We start from the raw sequence: 6,000 nt of genomic DNA on the forward strand, positions 1-6,000 counted from the left end.
GTATATGTCTATTCAGGTTTGAAGCTTATTGGTCTAAAGAAGCCGAATGCAGAGAAATTGTGAGGAACTGTTGGGAAAATCGATGCTTAGGAGGTAGCATGGATAGATGGAACAAAAAAGTGAATGACTGCTGCTTCAAATTGATCGGCTGGAGTAGGAAAAAATTCAAGTTCAGGGGGTGGCAAATTGAGGAAAAGTTGATACATTTAGGGAAATTGCAAGAAGATTAGGGAAGGAATAAACAACAGATTAAGGAACTTTCTATGGAGGTGGATAAGTTGTGGAGGCATAAGGAAAGCTTTTGGCAACAAAGATCGATAGTGAAGTGGCTTCAAGAAGGGGATGCAAACACTAACTTCTTCCATCAGTCCACCTTGCAGAGGCGTATGAGGAATAAGGTAGTGCTCAAAATCAAGGACGAAAATGGGGTGTGGACATATTGTCCTAGGAAAGTGAAGGAAACCATTGACAAACACTTTGTCAACCTCTTCACGTCGACGGGCTAACGAGAGTGGGGAACAATTTTGGATTGCATCCAGCCAAAGATGACTGCTGAAATGAATTATTCCCTCATCGCCCTGATCTCAACGAAGGAGGTCAAGGTTGCTGCATTACAAATGAGGGGGTTAAAGGCCCTCGGCCCTGATGGCTTCCAAGGCATTTTTTACTAGTCATTATGGGGAAATATTGCGGAGGAGGTCAATGGGTTGGTTGATGATCTTATGATGGGCAACAACAATCCTAAACGAATTAACTCCACACATGTTGTCCTCATCCCTAAAGTCCCAAATCCAAAGTCTGTTTCTCAATTCCGACCTATCAGCCACTGTAACTATTCTTGCAAAATATTGTTGAAGGTCATGGCGAATCGCCTTAGATCGTTGTTGCTAGAGCTGATTGCCCCTTCCTAGAATGCCTTTGTTGTAGGAAGGCAGATTTAGGATAATATTGGCATGGCACATAAACTTTTCCATTTCCTCGAAATGCAAAGAACAAGGAGAAAATTTGAACTCGGAGTCAAATTAGACATGCACAAGGCTTATGATAGGGTGGAATGAGATTTCTTAATGGCAGTCATGGAGAGGATATGGTTTGGTCAAAATTGGCGCAGTCTTGTCCTCAGATGTATTTCATCGGTTGATTTGGCCATTATGCTAAATGGTTAACCTGGACAAAAGTTTGCTCCTTCATGTGGCCTTCGTCAAGGTGATCCATTATCCCCATATCTTTTCCTATTGGTAAGTGAGGTCATCTCCCTGCTTATTATGTGAACTAGTGAAAAAAAAGCTGATTACGAGGGTTCAAATTAATCCATACGGGTCTGTTATTTCCCACATCTTCTTCGCAGATGACACCCTATTTTTTTATAAAAGCAGAAAAGAAGAAGTGCAACAACCTAGTGAATTTAATCAAGAAGTATTGTGAGGCCTCTAGACAGCATGTGAACCTCCAGAAGTCTAGTGTGTTCTTCAGTGTTAATGTCCCGACCTTATCGGATAAGCTTGGTAGTATTCTTGGGATGCCAAAGACTTACCTCGGAGTGACTGCCATGTGGAGGAGGTCCAAAAGCAAAGGACTTGCTTATGTCAAGGAGAGGATCTTGGGAAAAATTCAAGGATGGAAACATGCAACCTTATCACAGGCGGGTATAGAGGTTTTGATTAAGGCTGTGGTTCAGGCTATCCCGGCCTGTCCGATGAACCTATTCAAATTTCCCGCCACCATTTGCAAATAAATGGACTCTTTGATCTTTAATTTCTGGTTGGGGCATAATAGGGAGGAGAAACACATTCATTGGGCCTCCAAGGATACTCTCGGGCTCTCGAAGGCTAAAGGGGGGCTTGGGTTCAGATGCTTCATGGATTTTAATGATGCCCTCTTGGCGAAACAATGTTAACGTCTAATCCAAGAACTTGATTCATTATGGGCGAGGGTTCTGAAGGCTCGGTACTTCCCTCACTGTTCATTTATGGATGCCAAGCGTGGAAGCCAAGCATCTTCGTCGTGGTCCAGTTTGCTTACGAGATGAGACATTCCGCTTAAGGGAACCCATTGGCAGATCATGAATGGGAAGAAGATTCAGGTTTGGAGCGATAGATGGCTGCCATCCTTTTCGGTCGGACACCCTCTCCTTACTGGGTTGGTGCAAGTCGGCTGCAACACCACATTGGAATCCTTAATTAACCAAGCAAGTGGGGATTGGGATATTGAATTTTTAAAATTGTTCATTTCGACAGTAGAGTTTGATATAATCCTGAAACTCATGTTGGCGACCCCATTCTCCGGGATAAGTTGGTATGGCCGCTAGATAAAAAAGGGCTATACTCAGTAAAGTCGAGCTACCACTAGGCGTATTCACGGGTGATTCCAAGGATCAACCCCAGATCTTCATCATCTATAACCATCCCGGATTCATTATGGAAGTTGGTGTGGAAGCTGAAAACCTCCCAAAAAAATCCCGTGCTTCATGTGGAAGACGATTAATAGGATTAAAAGCACACCACAAAGTAGTACACAATGTCCTATTGATTTTCCTTATTAAAACTAAGATTTATCAATTGTAGCATATGAAAATAAGGGTCTTTCCCGCAGAAAGTTATTTTATCTAACTACTTAAAATGTCACAAAAACTGGGCTGCTGTCCCTATTGGCCACCCACCGAAAAATAATTATTAGACCGATTTACACTTATCTAAAGTCTATGAAATTTTATATGCAGATACTAGACTCACACAAATTTTTGGGATTTTTGGAGCTGATTTTCTATTTAAATTAAATCGAACAAAAAAGGACAAAAATAGATTTTAAGTAGTTCACAAATTAAGAAAAACGAGTTAGGGGAATTGCTATCCACCACCAAATAATCATGCAAACATGTTATGTTTCATTCAAATTCTTTCTATTTCTGGATGAAGATGCTCAAGTTGGCTCAATGTTAGAGGTCAACCTATTACTCTTTCTTGTGTAGTATGTTAAGAGAATGACGTTTTCAACTTAACTTAGTCCTTAACATGCAATTTAGAATGGCGTGTTCATAGATTTAACAAGTAAAAATCATTAAGAACAAAAAGAGTTTGAGTCATCACAAGGCATCGTAAGTACTGGCGTTGTCTTACTTATCCTAGAAATTGATTCATATGTTAATCGCAATTAACAAGTACTACTCTAGAATATATGTAGGTCCTCATTCGATAAGGGCAGACACACACATATTCATAGCATTAGAATCTTAGATATGCTTACTAAGTATGCATCCGTAGAAAACACATAAAGAATTCATCAACAAGACAAGTAGTGAACCAATTTTCATCCATTCATAAAAGTAATTCAAACGAAATGTCATAACAAACTTGCAATCATATTCAGGGCTTCAAAACAGCCCCTAACTACTAAAAATTTAGTTACACAATCCTTAAGTTAAAACAAAAGATAGACATGAGTTTGAGAAAATAGAACCGAAAGAAATCGACTGAGGCCTCTTCTTTCCTTCCTTCCCCAACACTACTTTTAAACCAATTCTTGCTGCATCATTTTCTTCTCCTTAACTCACCCACTAATAGCCATTTAGTGATGACAATAAGTAAGAGGAAATGGTAAAACAATTGTAACTCCTTGGGTAGCCTTTATACCAATTACTCCCACTTAATCTTCATCTTTAATTCCATTTCCTTTTATATTTGAATAGGTGTCAGCTGGTTTGTTCTTGGCTGCATCAGTTTTGGCTGCTAGATGTATTGGATTTATTGCTTTCAATGCTTTCTTGTCAGTCACAAACTGCTCAGCCTCTTGGAAACCTTTCAGTGTTAAAATGGCCATAACTTCTTCTATATTAGCAATCCGTGAAATGCTCCAGAAAATAGACATCCATAGCTTTCCAAACATATAAGGCTCATTATCTAATTCATTCTGATCTGTCCGCAACTTGCTTCCAAAGTCAGTTGACCTGCACAGTCATTTTTGACGAATTTGTTACTTAAAATCCCACTTGTGATATTTTTCTTTTCTTTGCTTAACAAATCCTTCAAAACATAAAAACAAAGTAAATAGCTCAAAAATATAAGGAATTAACTACGAAAAGACAAGTGAATTTGATGTAAAAAATATATAAATATGAGCTTATCAATGATGCATAATGCCCTGGCCACAATGGCGGCTTTCTATAAACTGAAATATGCTTCTTCACCTGTGTCCGTCGGTGGAAACTATATGGTTTGGTGGAGTTCTAAACTACAAGATAAACATGAATGAGATTACAACGTGGACGAATTGGCTTTTTGCAATTATCAAGGCCAATGAAAACTTGAAGCCCGACATAGAGAGGATCCTGTCTTTTGTTGCTTTCTCATGTTGGCATATTTGGAAAGCTAGACGCTGCCTCCTCTTCCAACAACAACAAATCAACTTGTCCCAGGTGTTGGCGGTAATATCCATAAATGTCAGTGCTTTCTTAGAGGCTTTGCAGGCTCCCACTATGAGCGTGGTGCATAACAGACATGGCAACCCTGTGCAGGCACGTTGGATGAAGCCGAGCCATCATTTTGTAAAAATTAATGTCGATGTGAGCTAGTTGGCTGCCACAAATGATGGATTTGCAGAAGATGTGGTGAGGGACTCTTCTGGCAGTTTCATTGCTGCTCGGAGATACCGTTTCAATGCTAATAGCGTCGCTGCTGCAGAGGTGATGGTTGTTTTACGTGGGTGTGGCTTGGGTTTATCCTTGGGTTTGAACCACGTTGTTGTTGAATCTGATTCCTTGGATTCCATTTCTTGCATGCGGGGAAAGATAACAAATGGCAGATGAGAGGCTTTTCCAACCTTTGCGAGGTGCAAGAAAATCAGGGAATCCTTTCATAGCTGTTGTTGGTTTTGGATTCCAAGATCAGCCAATATGGCAACTGACCAATTGGCGTTGCGAAGAAGTATGGAGATGTGTGACTTTTCTTGGGTCGATAGACCCTCATCTTCACTTGTTCATGTCCTAAACAACGATGGATTACCTTGCCCGCCTTAACTTTGTACTGGTTGTGCAAGGGGTGACATTTATAGCTTGCTTGCTGCGTTGGGTTTCTTCTCTCCCCTTGCACTTCCTGGTTTGTTAATTTGGTTGCTTGCCTTGCTATGGGCTTTAGTTGTAATTTTTGGCATCTTTGCCCTGGTTATATAATTTCTAGTTCACCAAAAAAAAAAAAAATGTAAATCAAATACCGTCTTTTTATATTTTTCTATAAATTGATATAGAGTTTTTAGCATGCATCAGATTATATTACTACTTTATCAGATCGTCAATTTTGAACAATTGATTGAGTGGATGATTGTTTGTGAAGTTCGGTGTTTGTATTGCATTTTGTTGAGTGAGGGGTGCAATAGTTAAAGAGTGAAATAATAAAACAAAAGAAAATTGAAATTAATTTTTTTGAGCTAAAAAAATATTTTAGTTTAGTACCTAGTTCGGCATTGCACCAAATACTTCATTATTCTTATCCTGCTTATTCTAAGCCAAGTCAGTCCAACTTAGTCCTTGAAATTAGTTCAATCCGAGATAATATGGCACAACAAACACACTGTAAAAGTACAACGATCCTCTCTTTCTTTTAATTATGGGTTTGGTCAATTGAAAGGAAAATCTCATGCTCCCAATGAAGTATCCATGAGCTCAAAGAGGTTGAGCTTTCATTAAACACACCTTAAAAGTACAACGAGCCTCTCTTTCTTTTAATTATGGGTTTGGTCAATTGGAAGAAAAATCTCATGGACCCAATGAAGTATCCATGAGCTCAAAGACGTTGAGCTTTCATTAAACCCACATAAGTACTCCCTAGTTTTTCTTGCAACCCAACAAGTTGTATCGCCCCGGAGAAATAAACCGGATACTAAAGACCGGTTTAAGTCCAGGCCCTGGTTTGACCCCGGATCAGTAGTTCATTGGGGGAAAGGATCATCGCTAGATTCATTTTCTGGAGATTCCGTAATATATTGTGCGGTCAGTTATCATCCATTACT

Source organism: the organism of the source record quoted next, unplaced genomic scaffold (assembly GCF_019419815.1).
Source record: "Pyrus x bretschneideri cultivar Hongxiangsu unplaced genomic scaffold, Pyrus_bretschneideri_v1 Contig10, whole genome shotgun sequence".
Taxonomy (NCBI): Eukaryota; Viridiplantae; Streptophyta; class Magnoliopsida; order Rosales; family Rosaceae; genus Pyrus; species Pyrus x bretschneideri.